This window comes from Apteryx rowi, unplaced genomic scaffold (genome assembly GCF_003343035.1).
Source record: "Apteryx rowi isolate R43461 unplaced genomic scaffold, aptRow1 scaffold_259, whole genome shotgun sequence".
In the NCBI taxonomy this organism is placed as follows: domain Eukaryota; kingdom Metazoa; phylum Chordata; class Aves; order Apterygiformes; family Apterygidae; genus Apteryx; species Apteryx rowi.
Window position 1 is genome coordinate 1,188,663 of NW_020448963.1, and position 24,198 is coordinate 1,212,860.

The 24,198-nt window shown below is 48.6% G+C and overlaps 1 protein-coding gene across 16 annotated transcripts in view; it reads right to left on the minus strand.

Moving 5' to 3' along the window:
- Window positions 1-24,198, minus strand: part of EIF4G3 (eukaryotic translation initiation factor 4 gamma 3) — a 117,010-nt gene that overhangs the window by 77,586 nt on the left and 15,226 nt on the right. For 13 of the 16 annotated variants that reach the window (XR_003253769.1, XR_003253770.1, XM_026067427.1 and 10 more), the window contains one exon: window positions 9,376-9,504. The exons of 1 other annotated variant lie outside the window; for it this stretch is intronic. The gene's annotated coding sequence lies outside the window, so the exon portion shown is untranslated. Of the gene's footprint in view, window positions 1-9,375; window positions 9,520-15,759; window positions 15,836-24,198 lie in introns of those variants that run through there. 2 more of the 16 variants (XM_026067429.1, XM_026067428.1) reach the window with 2 other exon arrangements.

The following is a 24,198-nucleotide window of genomic DNA, read 5'->3' on the forward strand; positions in this document are numbered from 1 at the left end:
ACCTCCCCTTAACCCAGAGCTTCAAACACAGGTAAATATAATATCCAGCTTTCGGAAGGAAAGAACAACCACCGAGCTTTCCGCTTCCTAAAAAAAAAAGATAAGACATTCAGGCTGATAACCCATGTGCCAAACCTCCGACCGCCGCGACGTGGTCAACCGAAGATGCAGAGTGCAATATCCAGCGCAGCGCAACTTGGAGACATGTAGGTGGAGAGAGGTCCTGCTGGTGGCCGTCATCCTCCCAAAGACAGTTGTTTATGGTGCCCGTCACAACCCATCAACACTGAACATTATCTGCCTACCTTCAAAAATTGTTGTTAACRAAGGCACCAGGGCAAGGTAATGCCACAGCAGATTATCATTTCATAACATCTGTAAATACTAGCACAGATTTATAGTTGGCTTCCTACAGAGCCTGAAATGACAGTCCCCGCCTCGGCTGCAGCATATGGTTTGTAGCATGGTGGCGGTCTGGTAACGACCATTCTATAATTAAGTGAATTAGCATTTTCCATCATAAAGGCACTCAAAAATATTGTGCGCACGTGTGGGTCTGTTGGAGGAGAAATTCCAACATCTCCACTGTTTGAAGCAGACCAGTAAATCTCAGCAGAGAGACCCTTGTGCTTAAGAAGTGCCGTTCGTTTGTCCTATAAAAGTTCTGTCCCCGTTTAGTCGGAACGGGAACTTGAAAAATGAGTACTTTTTGCTGAGGAACACAAACCACAGTCAGTGGAGGCTGCTGGCTGATCCTATTGTCAAAACAGAAGCAGCAGCAAGAAGGCTCAAGATTAAAACTGCTGCTGGTGCATCCCGGGAGAGCAAAAACACTAGTACTAGCAAAACTTGGGTTTTCTTCACTCTTAAGCAGCAGCACACAGAGTTACTTTACAAAGCTTTGGATTATAGGAACATGCAATATCCCATATCGATCCGTGTGGGACCCCAACACGGTTCCCTGTTCGGCATCTTCAGGGGTTGTGCCTGTTTCCTAGCCCCGCTCTCCTCATACTGGAGCGAGTCCAGCGAAGGGGCACAAAGACGATTAAGAGGTTGGAGCATCCGACCTGCGAGGGGAGGCTGAGAGAGCTGGGACCGTTTAGACTGGAGAAGGCTCAGGGGGGATCTCCTCAACGTGCATAAATAACGGATGGGAGGTTGCTAAGGAGACGGATCCAGACTCTTCGCAGAGGTATCCAGTGAAAGGACCAGAGGCAACGGGCACAAATTGAAACACGAGAAATGTCATATAAACTTAAGGAAAAAACATTTTTCCTGTACGGGTGATCTTATCATTGCAACAGGTTGCCCAGAGAGGGAGTGGAGTCTCCGTCCTTGGAGATATTCAAAACCCAAGMGGACACAGTCCTGAGCAACCGGCTCTAGCCGACCCTGCTTTCAGCAGGGCACTTGGACTAGATGATCTCCAGAGGCCAAGTCCAACCCCAGGCTTGCTATGATCCTGCGACATCAACGAGACAAAACGTTCCAGTTTTACTGCCTTACGCCGAAGCAGAGAAATGCCATCAAGTTGTGCACAACTTTGTGCAAATTTGGACAATTTAAAGCCACTAATTAAAATACTGGAGTCCAACAGCACCATAAGGATGGGTCTGTGGAGAGCATCAGCACAGTCCTTTCAAGCTACAAGGAGCCCGAAGTAAAATTACTACTCTGCAGCAACCGAATCCTTCCGTGCTCTCCGTCACGAGGGGAAAGCAGCATGTTGAGAGTCCTGCTTGCAAGAGAAGCACCGTGTTTATCGATCTCAAACCTTCGCCCCTGTCGGGCAGCCCTCGCTGCTGAAGTTAGAAACGGCTTCAGAAGCTGTTCGACACCAGAGTTAACGGTGGGCTCCGGTTATTCAAGCGCTCCGCTTTTAAAGCTCGTTTTATGGAAGCGAGTGACAAGATCCATGTGCTGGGTTTTTACGAATCCCAAGAATCGGGTTTTGTTAGAAATCATCTTTGTAGTGTCAAGCCACTTGAAAAGCTGTTCTAGCTGACAGACAAACTCTGCTCCCCCATTTTAGTTAGTTACAGAGATATTTTATGCCCTCTATATTTACAAGTACAGACTGTGTAACGCTCTTTTGTGCTGACTTTGGTGTTTATTAGGACATACTGCCTTCTGCAACACATTGTGTTTGCTTAAAAACTATGTATTTTATGAAGCATGTAGGAAAACATCCATTAAATTGCACGAAACAGAAGGTATTATTACAGAAAGAATCCTAAACCAGAAATTATTGAACAGAAGAAAATGGCAAGTTGCCTTACATTATTTTGTCTTCCTATACTCCGAACAAAGACCATTTCATCAAACAGTAAAGTCTGAAAAGACTTCCAAACACTTCCAAACAACTAAGTCTGCACCAGGGTGGACGGGCTAGGCGAGACGCAAAGCCAGACTAGCATTGCTCCTGAATGGAAGAAAGCTCAAGCATCTACCACGTATCAGCCCTCAATCCAGGAGCAGGAAAACGAATCATTTCTAACTGGGCACACTAGACCACACGGAGAGGCATTAAATACTGTGGAAGAGGCGATGTGGAAGAGGAGGTGGGTCTGCAAGCAGCCAGGAGAAGGGCGACGGGAAGGAGACTGCACTCTCTTATGGAGCCTGCCGTCCTAGCTAGGCTCAGCATTTGCGCTCCAGGCTTCACTTTGCAAGCGTACGTGACAAAAATCATACTACGTTTTTTCCCCTTTATGGCTAGAAAGAAAAGGCGGCTGTGTTTCTAGTCCTTCCCAAGCGTATGAATATTAAAACCGACTCATTCATCCCACCTACGCCTTGACTCTGTGAAGTTAACTGTTTCCAAGCTAAAACAATGATTAAARTTAACATTCATGTGGATATGAAGCTATCCCATGCCTTTCCCTCTACGCCAGATCTCCTTTCCCAAAGGCTTACACCTTTTACACCTAGCTGCATCCCCCAAATTAGATGATACCTATGAAGCTGAGCATTCATATATGAGTGCATCCAGAAGCGCAAGAGGCACAGGAAACCGCTCAGGTGTTGAGATATGGACATGCTTGTACTTTCCACGGCACAGATTTGCACAGATTTAATCTAAAGGAGGTAAAATGCACAGCAACGAATCAGAAAATAATAAAATACATCATATGAGCAAATATTCCTGGCATTACTAAACCAATCAAAACTGCTAATCCTATTACAAAACAGCGAGTTCAGCTGTACCTTCAACAGGTCTTTGCCACAAAAACCAAAGGAAGATTACACCTTTCCTGCATTTATCCGCTATTAAATAACTCACATTTTCACATCTATAGCTGCACCCATATATTCCTGCAACCTAGAATTCGTGCGTTGCATTGAAGACATGGGGCTTTGAAGAAATCTGACCCAGACGTACAGAAGCACGCACGAGGAGGCTGAGAAGGCAAGTTTCTGAATTCTTAGAACGATACATTAAAGCACAGGTTTGGAGGGCAGGTTGCTGCCCACAAGCACCATCAAGAGTTTATTTATTTACATTTTCTTTACCCTCACTATACGGGTCATCCCCGACTTTGTCATTTACGTAAGGAAAGTTTAAATCTTTTGCTCTGCGTTCACATCTTTGTGACTGCCAAGACAATCGCCAATTAATCTCGCGACTGACAACCGTACCTGCTTTACAAGTTACAGGATTCTGTGCGTTTTTAATCGGCATAAAATCCCTGACATAAAACCCAGGAGCTTCCTGTACGGAAAAGCTCTCCGGGGTGAAGAGTTCAGCGGGAAGCTCAGAGAGCCGACTCCGACGAAGGCGTCTGCAGAGACGTTCTCCAAACACAGAGGCAGAAAAGGCGAGAGGGGGCATTTGCACAAGTGCGACGATAAAATCAGGGAGCCCCTCCGGCTCTAGGGGCAGTGGAAGTTTATTACCTGACTTGACGCAGACTTTCACGTCTTAGCAAAGCGTAGGTGCGTTCGGATAACGGGGAGGAGCTGCATTTGGGGGAAGACGAGCATAACTCAGTTGACGGGTTACAAAACCCGGGAGGCAGCTGCACCCAACGTGAGGAGCGAACAGCTCCCGCAACACTGCAGCTGCATCCCGGGGCACCTGGCTTTGCACAGCGCCCGAATAGGTGAGATCACGATTGACTTACATCCGTGCTTCCATTCCAACTCATGAACAAACGTCGCTTTATTGCGAGCATCCAAAATCTAAATTGGGCTGCGGAGTCCTGAATAAACATCATGGTTATAACAGAATTCCAGCTCCCGCAGAGAGGATCCAAGATGATTAAAAAAGGGGCTTGGGGGCTGCCTGTAAACATGGCACACGTGGCGCCCAGACGTGCTTCCCGGCACCGCATCTCAGACCTTAAGGTACTAAGGAATGTCCAACTGCTCTTAAAAATGCTAAATTAGCACTGGTGACATCGCTGAGGACCGAAACGAGACTGCAAAACTCTTTTCACTTCAGGCAAAGAACCAGATGGTAACAAGTTGCAGCTAGTACAATCTGTTTTGGGTTTACATCAGCCACCTAGAAGTCGAGGTCTCCGTACACCCAGGTCCTGAGAATCCAGCTCCGTTGCACTTTTATTGTCTATGGATGTAACTCGACATTGCTGTAACGGGTTACTAAACACAGCTGTCAGTAACCGCAACAGCGTTATAAGGCCTCAGTAGACGCCACTGGGTCCTCTGCTAACAGGATGCTCGATCATTTTAGCCTAAAACGTGGCTGCGGGCACGAAGCGCTGCCCTGCCTTGCGCACGGTGTTTTTAATGGGACCTAAAGCTCCCGCTGAACACCAAAGAAATCGCTGCGGATTCACCCCAGAGCTGCCAGCTGGTGCTCACAACCCGCAGTCCCGGCCTCGGAGAATCCCTCGGCGCACACAGCAGAGCCCACGCTTCTAAAGYGAAGGCAGAGAAAGCCGAGAGTCTTTTTGGAACGGCATTTCTAAACCCTTCCCCTCTCGGGTGGCTTCCTCACGTGTGCCAGAACCCGCCGCACATGTTCCCCGGATCCTCCAAAACACTCCTGGCTCTCAGGGAGGAACGTGAAATCGTCTCTCCTGGTCTTCCAGGCTTTTGCACGCTGCCTCCTACCTTCCCCTCCCTCTCGCGGCACAACTGGAAGAGCCGCTCTTGATTGCTCGCTGGACACAGGGAAGCATTTTCCTGTTGTCTCCTTCCAAGTCCCAGGCCAGTTGCTTTGGAAGAGCTCTGCTTTCTCATTACCCCTGTCTGAAGACACGGCTACGCAATAAATTACTGCAGCATAAAGCCGGGGGGGGGGRGGGGGGGCAGATTTACGGTGCCTCAGCTGCTTTGTGTTAACTGCCTGTGGGGATGCTCTTTGCTTGCACTACTTGCATCGAACTCTCTCTGGTTCCTATCGTGGGACAGGAGTGGCCAAACCAGCAGCTTCCCCGCAGCAGCTCGCATGCTGTACATCCATGCCCTACCTCGTCTCCCGATAACTTGCTCAGGTAGCCACGCCAAGAGAAAACCTCGCTGCTCCTTTTCACCGGACGCTGGGAAAACGAATGGTCTCAAAGCAGCCCGTTCTCTGCATCTTCTCAAGCCTGCAGCTCAAGAAAGGAAGCCAGAGAGAGACGCCAGCCCTTTCCCAGTTCGTTCTGGGGGCCCTTTAGCGCAAAGAACAACAAAAACATGAAACTTTCTGTGTTCGGGGCCACATCTGGCCATAACGTTACTGCAGCAACATGTGCTGTGCATTCACAAAGGCCGGCGGAGCTCAACGCATTCCAGAGAGCGGCGGGATGATTTCAAGGCCATGGAATTTGGGAAGGCCGAGGGAAGCAGAAGCGCCGGCTCTCGCTGCGGGCCRGGGGGTGTGGAACAGTCGCTCATCGCTGCCGAGTTCCTCTAGTTTCGCTGCAGAAACTAATTCGGGAGGGCAGCGCAACGCCCAGGGCTGGTCACTAGGAGAGATTCGAGAGGAAGCTGAACAGCGAGCCTATCTCATTTGGGCTGTGTTAAATGGAAAACGTAGAAGAACAAGTGAAAAAGACACCAAGCAACAGGGCTGCACAAATCAGCCATTTCTGGTTATTCAAATAAAGTCAAAGGAAAGCCAACTGCATAGGCACAACGTACATTTACCCCTGACATTTCTCCCCCACAAGAGATACTAAATATCTCATACTTTCACAACGCTGCCGCTGCAAGCTCCTCACTTTAAGAAACTAGCGGGCAGCTCTGATCCTCGAGCGGAGGAATGCTGAGGTACTTAGGAGATAAATCAAAACCGAGAGGGCGATCTCTTTGCTGAGCACCTGGCTGATAATCAGCACTCAGAGCAATTCGTGGCTACCAAAGTCAAACGCGAGTTACACATGTTCTACTGCTTTGGTAAAACGGGTTTTAGATCTTAAGCGATATCTGAAGCCCCAAAATATAAGCACATATTTGCATTTACTACTGTCCAGCCAGTGGCTCCTACCTTGAAAACATTCAGTTTTAAGAAAATTCCTTCAGGCATGGTTCTGGGGGAGAAAACGTCAACCCCAAAAGCAGATGCTAGTTCGAATGAAGCRGTATCTTCCTAAGCTTTTCAATTACTGTATCACAACCGGAACGCACACCCCCGCGCTGCACACACACACGCAYGTGTCAGGCACCACTGCGCACAAACGCAAAGCCGACCTCTGCTCAGCGCTCAATAACCGCCCCGGCGTACGGTGTTAAGATGCATAAAGAGCCGTTTGTGAAACGTGATATTGCTGTTGGAGAAATCGGTGGTAAACCATTGATCAGAACGTCAGCGTCAGCTCTGGTCTCTTCATCTCAAAAGGGAAACAGGGGGATTTAATGGCTCTAACAAACAGATGAAAAGAACAATTACAGCAGGGAAAATCTTTCACGCGATGAGAGATTTAAAAAGATTTTGACTGTTTACCTAAAAGAAAACAAGTAAATGAAGTCATGACAAAATACAAGTGGTCTGGAGCTAGCAAACTTCCACTCACGTTGTTTGGTGACACGAGCACAAGGAGACATGCAATGAAACCCCCAGGAGACGGAGAGATGCAAYGAAAAGGTAATATTTCCATCCAACACCCTGCTGAGCTGGGGAACTCGCTATCATAATATAATACTCAAATTCAGCATTTGACGGGTGTCAAAGTGAGATATAGGCAGAAATATTCAGAATTATTGTGTCACGACTCCCCAAAAGTTTACCCAAGCCTCTAAATAACTCAGGCTTAAGTAAAAACTGTCTCTGGGGACTGGTTACCCCACAACTGCCTATTTCAAGAGTCCTGACCGCCTTTGAAGCCTCACTGAAGCCTCACAACAGAGCCCTGCAGTCAGGCGCCAAGTGTAGGCGTTTCCGTTTCGAGTCTTCACCGTCGGTTCCACCTGCAGAAGAGAGGGTCAACCGATGGGACCCYGCAACAGCGAATTTACCCGGTCCGAGGCGAGGAAGTGCTACGAATGACCAGAAACCCCTCCTTTTGCTGTTTCACTACATGATCCAAGCTTTGCAGGCATCACTTAGCAAGGACTGCCCAGACCTCACACAAATCAATCAAGACACCTCGCTCCCCTGCCGTACCTAGAGAGTGAGTGACGCTTCGCCTGCACCCTGGGCCTGGATTATAACTCTGGATCTTGCTTTTGCTTCCTCTCACCAAGTGTGTAGGAGCCGGCCCCTTGGCATCAGGGGCCAAACATCCTCCCCGGGAGCCCTCGGGGTCCCTCGGCTGACTCRGAGGACGCAAGGTCGAGCCGCTCCTCCAGCGACGTCAGAGCGACACAAGCTGACGCTCATTTCCAAGACGATAAGAGCCAGCAGAACAGGAAACCAACGTTTTCCTGGCTGGCTAGAGCGGTAATTTGGCACGGATCCCACTGTCTACGTATGCACTGACTCAACAGGAAAATATTAAGGGAAGAAGAAAACCTCAATGAGAATTTTTATGAGATTGTCTAGAACGTTCCCTTTCTTCCCCTCTTATCTGCCACATGATTAGCTCCCCTCGGCTCACCAGGTTTCCCAGGAATGAATTTCTTGGTCCATGACACAAGCCAGACGACGCATTACGGCTTTCTCCGCAGCCCTGCTGCGTTCTCCTCCTTTCCACGTGATGCTCGGTCTTCAAAACGGAGCCTTCGTTACCAGCCACCGTGCAGCGGAAGTGCAAGAAATYGCTCAGAGACCGCCGAGCAACGCCTGCAAGCTACTGGCGATCCCAAATAGATACTTCGGCTTCTAATCTCCCACTCCATCAAGGATGAGCATTTGCACGTTTTCAAGCATGACCACGGGTTTCCAGTTTTCCCACTAAGTGCCGCCAGACATGCACCGCTATGGAAGTTTTATCTATAATGTATAATATTGAGATGAAGTGTTCCTTCCATGACCTTATTGGTTTTCACACATCTCTCAGTCAGAAAGGTCAGCCRTAGTTTAATATTTCATCCAAATTGAAGAGGCTGGCAGGAAGACTAGGAAGCACGCTSTCCCCCAGCGCGACGAGACGCCTGAAGCTCTTATCACCACCTTCCCGTGRCGTGAGGCCATTTCCAAGCAATCCCCGGCTCACCTCCCTGCCGACCCGCTTAACTCCTGCATCTTGTTCAGAACATAACTGTGCTTCTTAATATCCGACCTGCTCACATCTTCCTAGATTACTCCATTTACTCGAACAAGTATAAATTAAACACGAGCGAGCTAAACCACGAGGCTTTCCTCTGTCTTAATACTTACGCCTTAATACTTTTACCCATCCCACTCTCCCTGATCCCATCTTTCTTCTTCCGTCTCCTTCAGTGCCCCCATTACCTGTCTCTTTTGCCCCTTCCTTTTTTAAGATAAGCTTCTCCACTCTCACGTTAGCCCTGCAGAACCCTTGTCTAATAAAAACTACAAAAAACCAATTTATTCCCCATATCTRTTAAACGCTATTTCTCCCATCCTTATTATAACTTCTATTTATCTCCTCTTCTCTATTTTTTCCTTATCAGTCTTTTGTCTCGTTTCTTTTATTAGCATTCATTTTTGTAATTCCTTTTACTGCCCCACTTCTAGGAAGAATRACAGAATTCTGCCAGAACTCCTGCACAAAACGCTCGAGATGGAAAATCCCTAACGGAAGGGACACAAGACACTATTGTTTTTAAAGTTGGTGCTAGTACAAGCGTTTCATTAAAGAATCAACAATGAACTAACGGCTAATAAACCTGAGCGGCACCGATGAGTCACTGCAGGGCTCGAGCTGCACGAGACGACATCCATTACTCAAGTTTTATATACCGGCCACYGAGCGCGCGGATACAGCAAATTTGAGCAGCGAAGCCGAGAATCGGCCCAGGTTAAATAAAGAAAAAGCGGGGAGGCCGGGAAAGCTCTGCTCCAACGCCCGCTCTTACCTGTGAAAGCCCAGGGGACGCCGCATGTCCCGGTGGCGTGGCAGCAAGGTTTGGGTGTCCCTTGTTTATGTCATGTGCAGAGTAAGGGGACGGGGCAGGAGGACCCGGCTGTCTTGCTACTTGTGTTACCTGTGTGGAGATAAACTGTTAGTAAAACACAGTATTAGTAATCCAGTCTGTAGAGCCGTGACCTTCCTTTTAACAACGAAGCTAGCGCCGTCTTTTTTTTTTTTAAGCRCAACGCCGCAGAAGTTAGTTACTCTGCGGCTCAGGAAACCGGGGAAGGTTCAGAGAAGAAGAGCATCGATTCGCGTCGCTGATGGAGACGTGCAGGAACCGCGCGAGCTTTGCCGATGTGGCTTTGCGTTGCAATAGCCCTTCGTTTTCAGGCTCGGGACCTTCTCCTCTCTCAGTTATAAGCCATATCAAATACTATGGTGATTTTGCAAAGGGATGCACAGATTCCCAGGGACCCAAGCAGACAAAGTGAGGGGAAAATTTGTATCCTGCCCTCCAAAAAGAACTAGAGGCTTGCACGGAGGGTTTCTCATCTGAAGGGCTTGCCATCAGTAAAGAATGAAACGCCAAAGCAATTCTTGCACAAATTTATCTACTTCCTCAGCTTCTAGGAAAAATACTAATCAAAACACATTAAGCAAAATATTGTAAAACACGCCCATGGCACATATGCTTGCTTCCACTGTAGCATCGTTATGATGCAAGTGTTTAATATGCAGATTCCACAGTCATTATAATAAGAAAGGGTAAATCAAAGGGGGGGAAAAATATATATATACACACACACAACGCTTAGAAAGGGACACCACCACTGCGCAGGTAATTATACGTGTATCTCGCACTCATCCAGCCAGCAGAAGGCATACCGGAAACGGAGCCAGAGGCAAGTTCCCAGCTCTTGATCTCTAAAGGAATATTAGCGCCGATCTCCAAGAGAGTATGAGAAATGCAAGTCCCAAAGTTTATGACCAAACGCTCTTCCAAGACATTTCACTGTACTCCAAGCGCGGACGCCTTTCGTTACGTCACCTCACTGGTGGGTAAAATAAGAGAAAATCCTCCCTTGCCCCCGTCACTTCTTCTCTTCCCCAGGGAGGAATCACCTCTTGCTCTTTGGCTGATCTGGATCGGCAGGTGCGTGTGCGCACGGCCGCAGTCAACCGAATCGAAACCAGCGGTAGAGACTAGCACAAAGTACGTACACTAGTCCCCGTAAAAGCAGAGCCTCCCAAAACGCTCTGAGCACCGAAGAGCCGCGCACACCCAGTCCTTCGTGCTCCATCAAAGCTGATGGTGAAGAACGAGCCGCGCAACCGACGTTTTACAAGTGCAACGAAGGCACCAATAAATAATATCCTAGGATAGCGTCAGCATTCAACAGCGCTCCTCGGAAATTAAAACAGCTGCACGCAAATAACTATGGTCAGAGATTAAAGACTGCAAGGAATTGCTCTCCTGAACTGGGTGGGAAACTTGGGAGCCAAACCAAAAGCAGAGCTGTGCAGCTGCGTGAATGATGGTCCATGAAACACATTGGCTGCTGCTGAGTTACACAAGGAACCGAAGGGTTGTGGAGATGGGTCTAAACCTCCAAAAACTTGCTTGAAAGCTTGGTTAATGAAACAAGCATAAAATCACGCCATCTTGATATCTTGACAAGTAACTTGGACAACATCCGAGTGGAGTCCACCACTGACCTGGTGGGGCTTCCTACCATTAACCTCACAAGATTTTGCTCGGGGGACACACAAAGATGATCAGCCCTTATGAAGCTACGCGTTCTCAGTCTTCCCAGCAGACCACAAGCATAAGAACGGAGACGGGCTCTTCTCTTTCACGTAAGAGAGCACAAACGGAAGACTGTCTTTCCCCTCGTCTCCAGGAAGGCTTCCAGAGGAACGTGTAGCATTCCCTTACTCTTCCTGCTCGGGATATTGCCATGAATAATTCAGTCTTCTACAAACCTTYTGACTGATCGGTGGTTATCGCCTATCCGAGAAGGTGCCAGCTTATGTAGGTGTAAGGGTAGGTTATAGATTTGAACGTAGACAAGTGATAAAGAAAGAGGAACTTGCTAAATTACTGTGCTTGTTCCATAATAAAAAACGAACACGGGAGAGACTCTCAGAGCTCGTTACATCTGTTCTGGGGCGCTTGGCCCCAAAGGCCAGGGCTTTGGTTTTCTGTTTATCAAATGGGATCCTGCAGCACACAGAACAGGTCTGAGATTATTAAGTAAGCAAATACACTTTCTAAATCCAGAAATGAAATTATGCTCCTAAACAGTGGATATATGAAATTAAAAATATTAACGTGCTAGGGCACCCCTTCTCTTTCCTTGACTGAGCAGCAAGAAGCTGTAACTTTTTGCCTTTAGATGCTTCAGTCCTGTTTTTTAAAGCAAATACTGCAAGCTTCAGGTAGGAATTTCTTCCTTTTCCCCTGTTTGCAACTTTTGTTCTTAATTTTTTTTGCAAGTCTTGGATTATTCCCTCCCCCACACAGAGGTAAATTCAGATACACAGTCGTGCCAATGAAATATTGAGGTAAGGTCACAGCTGATGGGTCATGCCACATACAAGCAACCCCAGCTTACAGGGACTGTTTATCAGAACAACTACTCTTTTCCTCAACAAAGCAGGAAAAAGGTTCCGACTTGGACACGAGCCCTTTCCTTCCCGCATTCAGTTCACGCGCTTGGGCCGGTGCAAACTGCTTCCAAGAAGCACTTAGGGCCCCGGAGGAACGGAGCATCCTCCTCGCACACTTCGCAGCCTCCGGGCAGGAGACCGCGGCGGCCTCCTGACCCAGATCTCGAGTTTAAGCGCACGGGGGCCAGAGCGGCTAATCCTCTGTAATCGCTTTTCTACAGGATGCTCTTCATTGCGGCAACATCCCTCTAAAGGACACAAAGGCAAAGCACAGCACCTCTGCTGGGTGCGAAGTTACTGGGGGGCTGCCCACGGTCCCCTGTTGCAGAAAAGCTTTTTTCAAGGGCTTTTGGGGTTTTTTTCAGACGTAGCAAGGTGGAGCGTTGCCGCATTGCCTTCCATCTACGGGGAGCTCAAGGGACTCTCACAACTGAAAACGTTGGAGAAGTGGGTCCTTCAGCATCTCCGTTTCCCATCGCCGCTTTAGTTCCCATCGTTAGCTATCGCTGCGTTGGGCAACTTGACACAACTGCACTATCTGCTCAAAAGAGACAWGGAAGATCTGAATTAACCCCGACTATTTAAACTAGCCCTGTCTCGAGTTATGCTGCAGAAACTGCATTCAAGGTTGCACCCAAATGACCTGCACTTGTCTCCGCGCTTTTAGGTACAACAAATTAACACATACTTCTACTCAGGTTGCATCCAGAAGTCAATGTTGTTGTTATACTTAAAAAAAGAAAAAAAGAAAAAAATACTTCTGGTCCAAGTTTCAGCGCTTCAGATYGCAACCTGTTGTTAGGGCAGTTACGAACCTCCGCCACAATCTGCCAGAAAAGGTTATTTGCATGAGAACTGGATGTGCATTAACACCGTTAGTTATCTTATCTGATTCTCGACTCGTGCCTCATGCCGAATCGGAAGAGCACATCTGCTTCTGATCATCAGGCCACACTCGTTTCGTTTGCAGCAGGCCTCGGCCCCAGCAGCCGGGGTGCAAGCACGCACGATGGCCCGCTACGCTGAAGGTCACCTTCGCTGCGGTTCCGGCATTTGCCTTACAAATCAGCTGCCTTCCCCCAAACTCCAAGTCAAAAAGCTTCTCTGGATATGGAAATATTTTACCATAGAAACTGGTTTCTCCTTTCCAGACTCCACAGGTTTTGGATGTGACAGCAGACGTAGAAATAAATGCCTTCAATAATTTCTTGAAGTATAGAGAATTAGTAAGCGCTGCACAGAAAGCTGCTTACAGAAGGAAACCCTAAATCTTTATGTCCAAAAGTAGCTCTTCTGATATGCCATTTTCCATCATTGATGGGGGAAAACTATYACAAGACTAAGATTATTTCATTGAAACAGACTATTCCTGAGCATGATTTGCTTTAAAATAATTCTACTACAGGATTTATTTCAAAAGACAACTACTAAATATCAGTATTTTCCATAGAATACTACGTAAGGTAAACGAAGATGATCTATCCGCAAGTTAGGTGGTTTTGTTTTTAATGCACGTACAGTTTCACTGAGAAGTGGCTTCTACCAAAGTTCTGCTGTGAATTTTGTGCCTCTCCAAGAGCTCGGACACATTTGGGTTCACCTGACAAGCCACGCTTGCCTGCCTGCTCCTCACCTGCCATCTCTGCTCTATGGGAAAACAAATTTCTCACATTTTGGGTTGGGGGAGATCATAGTGAGAGCCCCAAGATTTTCCATTCCCATTTTTTGGCAATCAGTTTTAGTTCTGGAAAAAAACGAACTCACGAGCGTGTGACCGAGGTCCTCATAATACCCGTGAAAAGGCACGGAGAGGATAACTGAGCTATTCTTCATTTTTATTTAACTAAAAAGAGCCGTTTTGGCTGGGAGTCACCACTATCTTGCACGACTCTTCCTTCCCGCCCCCGTGCACAACGTGCTATAACCTCCCAGGAAAACACCGCAGACCTCTTCCTAAGCCAGCAGTCCTCCATCAAAATAGACATTTCGAAAGCCGTGATGTGTCCTCCGTGTGGAAACCCACAGAAGATGACCGAGCAAATAAAATACGGACGTGAAAAAGCAGTCCCAGGGCGGAGGGGGTGATGCTCCCGCACCTTCGTAGCACGCGATTTTCTGAACAGCTAGATAAACTAATATATAAAACGAATCATAAATAAAAGTAAGACGTATTTGTTGCAAGCCCAGACCTCAAATACACGGCACCGTTGCTTGTGTACTTACTGCAGAGACCTGTGATGAATGAGTTTGTCATGTACCACTGATCGCGGGCTGCCTCCATCCTAATTCATCTTCTCTAGGACTCGCTCTAAAACTGCAGCTTGCCAAGGGCTTCAGAGAGAAGCTGGAAAGGAGCCTCGCTGAGAAGTCTCCCCCCTTTCCCTAAAATGCCAAGTTTCCCTTCAAACTCGTGTTTTCTTAAAGCCTCGAACAGGGATACTCCCAGTCCTGGCTTCTATTCTTGTAACATATCAAAGAGTGATATTTTTCCACACTGAAAAGCTATTTTAGGTCATTCTTCACAGTTACTGTTACATTTTACATTAATTTAAATTTTTACAGTCATATTTTCCCAGAGGCATCTGAATTATGTCTTTCCAGAGGAAGGAAGATGAAAAAATAACTCTTTTTTTCCCCCAAAAAAAGGCCTTCTAATATTCTTAAAGTGGCTTTTAAGTGCTGCATGGGGTATATAYAGAATGATGGCAACTAAACGACTTCTTAGGACTCTCTGTAAATCCCTGTTCTTCGGCGCTTGTTTTACATACGTATACGTACGTGTGCTCCGCACACCGCGGAGCTGTAGCCGATAACCCCTCCGCGCGTTATTCATGCACACAAGGGGAAGGATGCAYAGCAGCTTATGTTTTTCTATAAGCAGCTTATGTTACTGTATAAAATACAGGGAATTTCTCGCATCTACAGCTTTTCTTCCCATTTTCCAAATAATTAAAAGCACAGCTTAAAAGCGCTTTTTTTTGGCATTAAAACTATTTGCGCTATCCCACCAGAAAAGCAAAATATTACTTTCCCAGGGCTGTGCTGATTTAGCAAAGCTTATAAATAAGACTGTGCTTCCAGCTATTACTATTTGGAAAAAAAAGAAAAAAAAAAAGAAAAGCTACGAATAAAAACAAAATGGTATCATATGCTCACAAATAAACACTGCTACATTTCTAGGCTAAATTTCCGCGATAATGAAGCTTTATAAACAAACACGCAGGAGCGGGAGCCAAAAGCACCTATCCTGAACGCTCAGCCTGCCACCAAAACATTTCTTTCGCTCCATGGCTCTAAACTGGGGAGGGTTTAACAAGAAAAACAAACCTCAGATTATTTTTCTGGTAAGAAYTGTGCAGCGACTAATATATTGAATCAAGTGAGACTTTGAGAAGCAGGAGGCAGATGAGGGATGGAGCAAACAGGCTGAAAATAGGCATTTTCACGCAAGCGGAGCCGCGTTCGGAAAACCCACTCTAACATCTGCTAACGGACCCCGCGGTCCCGAGACAGCATTGCAGGCGTTCCCCAGCTTAGCGTTTTGTTGTATCCTCTTATTTGTTCGCGTGCAACAAAAATGGCATTCCTCCAGAATCACGGACAACCGGGGATTTCAGGAGGCCGATCAAGTTAGTTGGGTTTTTGTTTGGTTTGGGGTATTTTCCTTACTCGCGCGGGGAAAGCGGAGCCGGCGGAGCCCCGCGCGGATACTCACAGTGCTGTACACGGCGGAGACGGTCGGCGTGAAGATCCGCTCCTCGAGGGGCTGCTGCACGGGACCGCGGGGCAGCCTGCAACACAGCGAGTTAAGGAAAACASCGTGGAAGGAGGGGTGGCGCGCGGGGCCGACGGCACGTACGGCTCGGGCACGTACGGCGACACTCACGCGGCTTCGGGGAGATACTGCGGGAATCCAGGGGAAGAAAAGACTTTACAAAACAAACTCAGATCATCCAGCAGCCAGTTCACTTGCGGAATAAAGCAAATATAGGGATGCAAGTATTAAAAAATACCCCACTTTTAGCTAACGTTTTGTGGCCCTGGGTGCGGCACACGGCTACTCAACGCCAGGCTCCCACGGCCGCGGGAGCTGGGCTCGAGTTGCCGAAAGCCTTTCCAATCAAAGCCATACTCGGATTTCACCTTTCCGCTGTTTACATTTTATACGTCAAGCCTCTCGGGAAAACTAAAACAGYGCAATTGGTGCCATTGCTTCCGCACACGCCAGCAGTGCAGAACCCACACGTCCGCATTAGGGGGGACGCTGGAGTTTCCCACCATTTACATTCCGCTCTTTTTATTTCTTTCTTGGGAAAAAAAAAAAGGAGCTCACGAGAACATTTTCCAAATTTTCTTCAGCTGAAAAGAAAAACACCCAATCCCACAGGTAAATTAAATTTTCAGTCCCAGCTGCTAGGCTCAGTCTTGCAAGAGCCCTCCCTTTCCGCTGCGGGTTTTGACTCCGAAGACGGCGAACCCGAACTGCTCGTCAGCGAGCCGCGYGTCCCCCCTCTGCCTTAAATCGCACAAAACGCTTGATTTTAAGGTTGAAATAACTGCGCTCAGCCAACGGCTTGCGGCGCCCCGTGGCCCAATCGCTCCCTCCCAGGCATCGCTCGCCAGCGAGAGCCGGGTTTTAGCAGGGTTCGTCCCCGGGGAGGCGAGCGGATCCCGTCGATCTCCGCGGGAGCTGCGCCTGTACCGGGGGATCAGCCGAGCCCCGCTGAGCATGGACGGCTTCAACGTTGAAACCGCAAGCTTCGAGCGGAGAAGTTATTATATACTGGAAGTTATTATTTATGCGGCATCGCAGAAGTACGTAATGTTTACGGGCGTTAACAGCAGAATGACAAGTAAAATCCCRGCTCTGGGGAAGCTACGGGGCGTTTTGAACTGCTGCCCTTCCGCCACATCCGAGATGTCTCACCTCGAGGCAGTGCTGACCCCCAGCCRAAGTAAGCCATTCTTCCAAAGCTATCGCTCCCAAGTTTGGGAAAACTGGTTTGTCCTCAAGGAGGCTGGGATTTATTTTCTTGTTTTAGAACTTAGATAAGCTGGGAGAAAACCATCTTCTCTGAGCAGAGGAACCCCTCTTCTTCCACCCTCTGAGGAACGAGCAGCTCAGATGAACTTTCAGAGTTTGGGGTTTCCATTTAAGATCACTTCTGGAAAGCGATAATTCGCATCAGATTAGAAAGAAACCCCGTAAGTCCTTTGGGCTAAAAGACTCAACCTGCACGCGAGACCGAGAGGGACAAAAATGCTTTAAATGTCAGCAAACCTTAAGGAGATACGAATGCTGCCCTCCCGCTTCCCCCCATCAGATGCGGGAGGTTTAAGGGTTAAAAAGTATAACGCAGGCTGGCTCCACGGCAGAGCTCAGTTAGCTACAGCGCGAAGAAAACAGGGATATGCTGAATAATCCAGGCATCTCTTTCATGTTGCTATTCCGGCATGGTTAGATCCAATTCAGGAGGATCCTGCACCTTCCCACCTCCTCCTCCTCCTCCAAAACCCTTGTCACCCACTGCCACCCTCTTTGGCTGCACTGAGTCAACTACTCGTGCAGATCTCTGAGATGATCCATTTCCAAAAAAAAATGCAAAAAATTGGGGGAGGAAGGGTTGAAAAACAGAACTAAACCCAAACCTCAAGCCCTTTTCCCAGCTCCTTCCAGCAACGCAGGGAGGAAAGATGGGGTGGGCGATGAAGCAGAAGAGCAGGAAGAAGCGGATGCGAAAGGGAACCTCTTGGATCAGATCTGCAGCTGGCGGGTCGGTAAGGCGGAAACTACAGGCTCTGCTTCTTGGGCTTCAGTCGCTCTTAATGACCCTCTGCAGCTTCCCATCCTCCATCAGCAYCCAGCCAAAAATCAGAAGCAGAGGCGGGAGGACGACAGCCAGCAGTTAATCCTAACTCTGGATTCTGCTCATTGCTGTTCAGGGCTCATTAACTCAAGAAATATATATATAAAAAAATCCACATAACTGAGATACTTCTGGCAGATTATTAAAAGCACGCTCAGGTGCAACGGGAGATCCACCTAGTCCCCATCTGGCTGCAACAGTGATTGCAAGCTGGGGAATTTCGGGAACTATTAAAGACCCAGCAGGAGAAGGAAGGCAGACAGAGGAACATTTGCAAGCAAAACAAAATTTTTCTAAAACCCAAAAGCTGCCGTAAAAGGAGGATGCTCTATCTTAACTAGACAGGCATAACCACACTCTGAGGACTGTGAGAAGAKGAGACTTCTCTTTAAGGCAACCCCCCCCCCMAAAAAAAAMCCCAAACCAGAACTGCCTGTCAGCTGGAGTATTCGGAGGCACTGAGAAACGCAGAGGCCTTAAATAACAGTCAGGAGGAATTTCTTGCGGGAATTYCCCCCTTGTGCAACGTCTGCCTTTTTGCCCCAACAACGCCACAAAACCGAAACGCTGCAAGATTTTGTGCACTTTTAGATTTAGGCCACGGAGAACCCGGAAACACGTAGTAAGAGTTAAAACAGGCTCCCATGGCAAGAACGCACACAGGTTTCCCTGCTACGCTGCTGTTTCCGAGACCAAATAGAAAAAACACTGTTGTATGTTCTTCCAGAATGGATTTATTTTCCCTAGAATGTGCTTCTCACCTAAGCTCATTTTCGGCAGCGACCATTTTATCCCTCGCCTGCGCTGATGGCCTTTTTCTTCGATTACAGCCYGCTGTAACAAGCTTCTTTCCAGGCGAACAAAATTACCTGTGAGGAGCAAAGGGCACATACGCAAACCCGTATGCAAAACCGCCCCAGAACTAACGATTTTCACCCTTGCACGGAAACGTAGCAGGTCTTTCCCCAGCTCTCCCGAGGGTCAGACAACCCCTACGTYGGGAGTCACCGACTTCTCTAGTTACTTGCACACAGACCGAGCTGCAGGCAAACGCCGTTACTAAGCTCATTTCTATATTTTACAGCCTAACAGAAAGATTCTCGCCGCAGCACGCGGAGTCGACGCTCGCGACCGAGCTGCCATTCGTCACATGTAAACATTTGGAGTGGATCGCCAAAGGGTTTCTGCGAGCCGCCTTCTGAACCCTCAGTCTTACTTTGTGTGTTAAACAGCAACACGGAATACTCCAAGTTTTTCATTTATGGGTTATTTTAGATTTTTAAGAAAGTTTCGTCTCCCAACTGCGAGCAATTTCATTGCTTATCCCAGATTACGCCCCACTTTAAACGAATCGCCCCATCGTAAAACTTTTCCCGAAATTCATCTTAAGCTTTTTATGTATCCTTAATGTTGGGACCAGCTTTTCATGATCCCAAATGCTTCCTCTCCSTCCTGCCTGCCACGTTACGTCACCCGATCTACGCTCACGCCGAGCCGAACAGGAACAAAACGCCAGTTAAGAGCTTGCAAAAGCAAGGGGCAAACACATCCCAGCGAACCTTGGGGCCTGTCGGAAGCCAGGCTTCCCGAGGCTCCTCCGAAAATTACAGCTCGGAAGTCAAACGCGCCCTTCGAACGCTTACCGAGAAGCACGAGTGCCCCTTCCTCCTCCCAGCACCGCCACCGCTCCTCACGCTGCTCCGATGTCTTCTCCTTTCCCGGCGCGAATTAATCCGGAGGGATTTTCGCTGCCTCCCCTCCAGCTGCTCTTGCATGTGCTCACAGCTACGCGTACGAGCGCGCCGGTGAGCTGCAGGACGGCACACGACACGCCGCTTCTTCCCGACCCAATGCGCCGGAGCTGCGCRGCAGCCCCAACGTTACAAGCGCATACGCTATCCGTACCCAGACCCATCTCCCAATCCTCCACCTCAAGCGCTTTTTTAAGCCGCCCACCTCACAACATACCTCTTACCGCATTTCTTCTTCCTACGTACATCCGTCTTGCACCACGCTTTGCTCCGCGCTCCCCTTCCTAACGTTTGCGGGTAAAACACCGCGTCGCGTTTTTGTACCGGCAAGGCCTCCGCGACCCCCTTAACACCACGGCAAGAACGCGAGACGCCGCTTCCCATCTGGCTAATCATTGACGGCGATAAATTAGAGCAGGCTTTCAGCGCTGCACGAGGCACTCCAGGCGACATCCCCGCGTCACGCAAGGCTTATCCCTCGCCTTTCCGTTTAGTCCGCGGTCCACGCTCGTCAAGCCAACCGGGAACGCTACCGCACAACGGGGAGGTGGAGGAGAGAACAACCCAACTCTTTGCCGCAAACCAACTGCGTTTCCAGCGTCTCATTCATTCCGTAATATTTTCAAATAAAAAAGCAGGAATATTAAGAGCACCAGCTGTAGGCAGCTGCACCAGCTACACCTGCAGACAAGCACCTAATTATCCGGAGCTCATTACTTCCAGGCTCGGTTTTGCATCTCTGAATTAAAAAGGAACGGAGACGGCTCACCAGCGCGTAAATCATCGGCAGCCCTCGCCTCGCCCCGCCGCGTCTCCTTCAGCCCGCGAGCCATCGCGAGTGAGTTATCGGGGCAGCTGTCAGCCAACRCGCCAGATCAGTGCAAACGCGACAAAAACCCCATCAATTATTTTGCCCAATACCAACGCGTTTCTAAGGGCAACCTGATCCGGTTCCTCAGTCTCTGTCTCTTCCACCTGCAGCTGAAGCGCCAACGCAAAGCTCCTGCTTTCAGCTTAGGCCTGGCCAGGTTGTTTTGGGAGGGGAAATTGCATGTAAACCCTGCTAATCCTGCCGGAATTTTTCTTGGAGGGTGGTTTTGGTGGGGATTTTTAGGACGGAGAAGCAGGGCTGCTTTGGGTTGCTCTACGGAGGGGTGCAAATCATGAGCAGCAGCAGAACGACCGAGTATTTGCGCGGTTGCGAGCTTCTCCCATGTGCGTTTTTAACCACGGCATCTCCAAGACATGGGTTTTTCAAAGCCCAAACCGAGCGAGATTAAATCCAGGCTTGGCCTGAGCTGCCAAATACCAGGGGAGAGAATTGCCACAACCCGCCCGGCATCGCGTCTGTGCCAGCTGAGGCAGCAGGTAACGCAAGGCGAAGCGCCAGAAACACAGCCCTGGCACRGACGGCTGCATGCTCGGGCACAGAAAACTTTTCGCTCCCTGCCTGGCTTAAAAATAAGTCTCTATTTGTTTACTAGTCCACTTTTCTCTGCAGAACATCAGGCACTTCCATTTTTTAAATTCATATTTTATTCTTACACTATATGGACTCTTAGCAGCGATGGAAAAAGTCAATAGATTTCATCAAGTCCCTTCAGGTGGAAATTCATGGTATTGCCTCCCCAGAGAGGCAACGGCATCGTGGGGAATATGCCAATGTAGCCTCGAACTTCCATTTAATTTTAGGAGTGTTATTTATGATTGTACGCGTCCGTGTTAATTAAAACTCCCGTTGTGCTGCGGAAAAACTACGCTTAGGAACTTGAAAGAGACCCATTAGTCTCCGAGAGGCCTGTCCTACTCGGCCAYCGCTCCCATCGCTCAGAGTGATTTCTAACAGTCCTCCAGCCCCCATCYCAAATTAAGGCACCTTTGAAGGAGACCAAAAAATTAAGGTAGGAAGGAGGCAGAACGGGGGCTCAGTGACGAGCGCTAGAGCTGGCTGAGCTCTGGAGGTTTTTCCATAAGTTACGAGGAGGGTCACGGATTGCATCGTTGAGGGCCAACAGCCCAAGGGGAGATGCCAGATGAAGGCTGTGCTCCAAAATACGCCAAACCAAGCCGAAGCGGAGCCGCGGCACGCTGGCACGGCGCGCACCCCGCCAGCCTGCAGCACGGCACCAAAAACGACGCCCAACGGCACCAGCCGGGGAAGCTGGGCTCAGGCCATGCAATATTGGGCAATATCTCTTAATATTAAATGAAACTACTGCTGATCTTATCTGCCGGGCGTGTGGGAGTGCGCTGCTCTAATCGCTTATTAAGCCTTCCTCTGCTTTCTGCCCCGTTGGGTACGACGGGTTGGGTGGTGCAGCCCTTTACAGCTGTATATTAAAGGCAAAACCTCGATTTTTGTTCCTTTCTCATCTAAAGAGGATATAAAGCAAGTCATAATTTCCTTTCTTAAAATATGCACAAACTGATAAATACGTGTAGCCATAACAACAGGAATATATCTGTAAGCATCCTACGGTATGAACAGGCACCTCTAGAGATGACTCGGGCAGCTGGATGCTCTCCGAGCTTTTTCTAGCTAGTTCCTAACCCAAAGGGAGGACAGACAAGACTCTGCTCTCCAGGCTCCTTGGGGGGTAAAGGAAGTCAGAGGTAGGATCTACAAGGACTCAAGTGGTATCGAAGCAAAGTTACTGTCATGGACACGTCATCTAACTAGCCCCGGCCTGCAGGCAGAAGGACACGAGGAGACAAGAGGCAGCGGCGCTGCCAGAGGAGGTGGCTCCTGTCCTCTCACCGCCGTTTGCCCCGTGCCGGCACAAGCACGTTCGCAGCTGCTCACTGAACCAGACCAGGCATCTGGTTTGGATTAAAACGAACCTCTTCTTCCACTCCTGCTTCGCCACCCAGCCACACCAACATCGGCACCAGCAGAAAGGAGGCGGCAGCAGGCGGACGGGACCGAGCAGCAGGGAAGGGAGCAAGGCTGCTCGCTCCAGCGGAGAGATGCAACTTGCACCAYAAAATGCTCTTGATGCTCCTGCTACGACTTCCCCAAGTGCATCTGTGCCATACGACATACAAGGATGTATTAACTTTAAACATAACATAGCGACCCTGAAAATTATTACAACTGTAAACCACCACAAAAAATGTGGTTTTTTTCCCCCCACCAGGTATTTCACTCTCAAACCAGAATGCAAGTGGATCTTGTATGAGAAATAATTCTCTTATTAAAAAAAAAAAAAATAGTCGGAGCCTTCAGTAACCGAATGCACAGCCTGACAGCCAGCGAGAGCTTTACAAATCACAAAAGCCTTGGGAGATTCATTCAGACGACGGAAGTTCAGAGGGGCTGGGAAAGGAGGAGCAGGGACACAYGCTAAGGAAAGGAGCTGAAACGCTGCTGCGTTGCGCCATACCCGACGCTCTAACTTTAGGTCGCGAGAGAACTTTATTGAGACGTCACTCGGTGGGAAATGAAGATGCTCTAGGCATCTCCAACGCAGCTCACGCCACACCGCTTTGGTGACGGGGCACCGAACCRGAAGGCATGAGTTTTGTTTCCAGCTGTGCCACTGAGCTGCAAGGCGAGACAGCCAAGATAACAGCGTGGGCTGCAAAATGTTTTCTTCGGGTAGAAGACACCGTCCACCACCTCCACGTGCAGCCCACTGTGGTCCTCTGGAAGGAGCATGACCCATTTTGACCCATCCGCTCCCTCACCTTAGAGCATTAGAAGTGAAAAGACCTCGGTAACATCAAGGTAAYGATCGAAGCTTTAAATATTTTTCCTTCTCAATCACAGAAAGGCCGCCTTTCTCTCATTTACACTCACCACCTTCGAAGGCTGCCCGTGCTAACCGGCAGGCTTGAACAAAACACCAATTAACAATCTGGAAGCTATGAACACCAACGGAAAAAAAAAAAAATCAGAATTGGGTAAGTAATAGGCTTTTTGGTGACCAGAGGCTGTGATTTTTCTCCCCAAATTATTCTTGTAGTTTGGCAGCACCTACCAAATCACCTTCTGCACTCCCAGATGATCCAAACATCTGCACGTTCTGGCAGGAAGACAGCAGGTTTTCTACCCCAGCGCTGGAAACTCAGCAGCTTATGGATTAGCTACTCCGGACACAAATATATCGCAATACCGATTTTGTGGTCCTGACACAAATAAAACCGCCTGTACCRTCAGCCTGCCTACCGGTAACCTCCAGAAACGCTCTAGAGCAAGACTGCAGATRGGAAAACATGCCCCAGCTCACCTTGCTTATCGCTGCCCTTCCCATAGAAAGCGCCGCGCTCGGCCTGTTAAAAACATCTGCTTCTGTTCACGATACGCAAGCTCAGGGTATCAGCCAAGTTTATCACGCGAGCAAGTTAGCGGCTCTTACTATTTTACACGGCTCTTAAAAACGCACGTCCGGCATTACCGCCACACCTGGGACGTGACTGGGTCAGAGTCTGGCGCCAGGCAGAAACGGCCGGGGAGAAGTCCAAGTCCGACGGCCAAATGCAGCAATTCCTTCATTAGTAAATGTTTGGGTGGGCAGGCAGGGGAAAAGAAAGGGA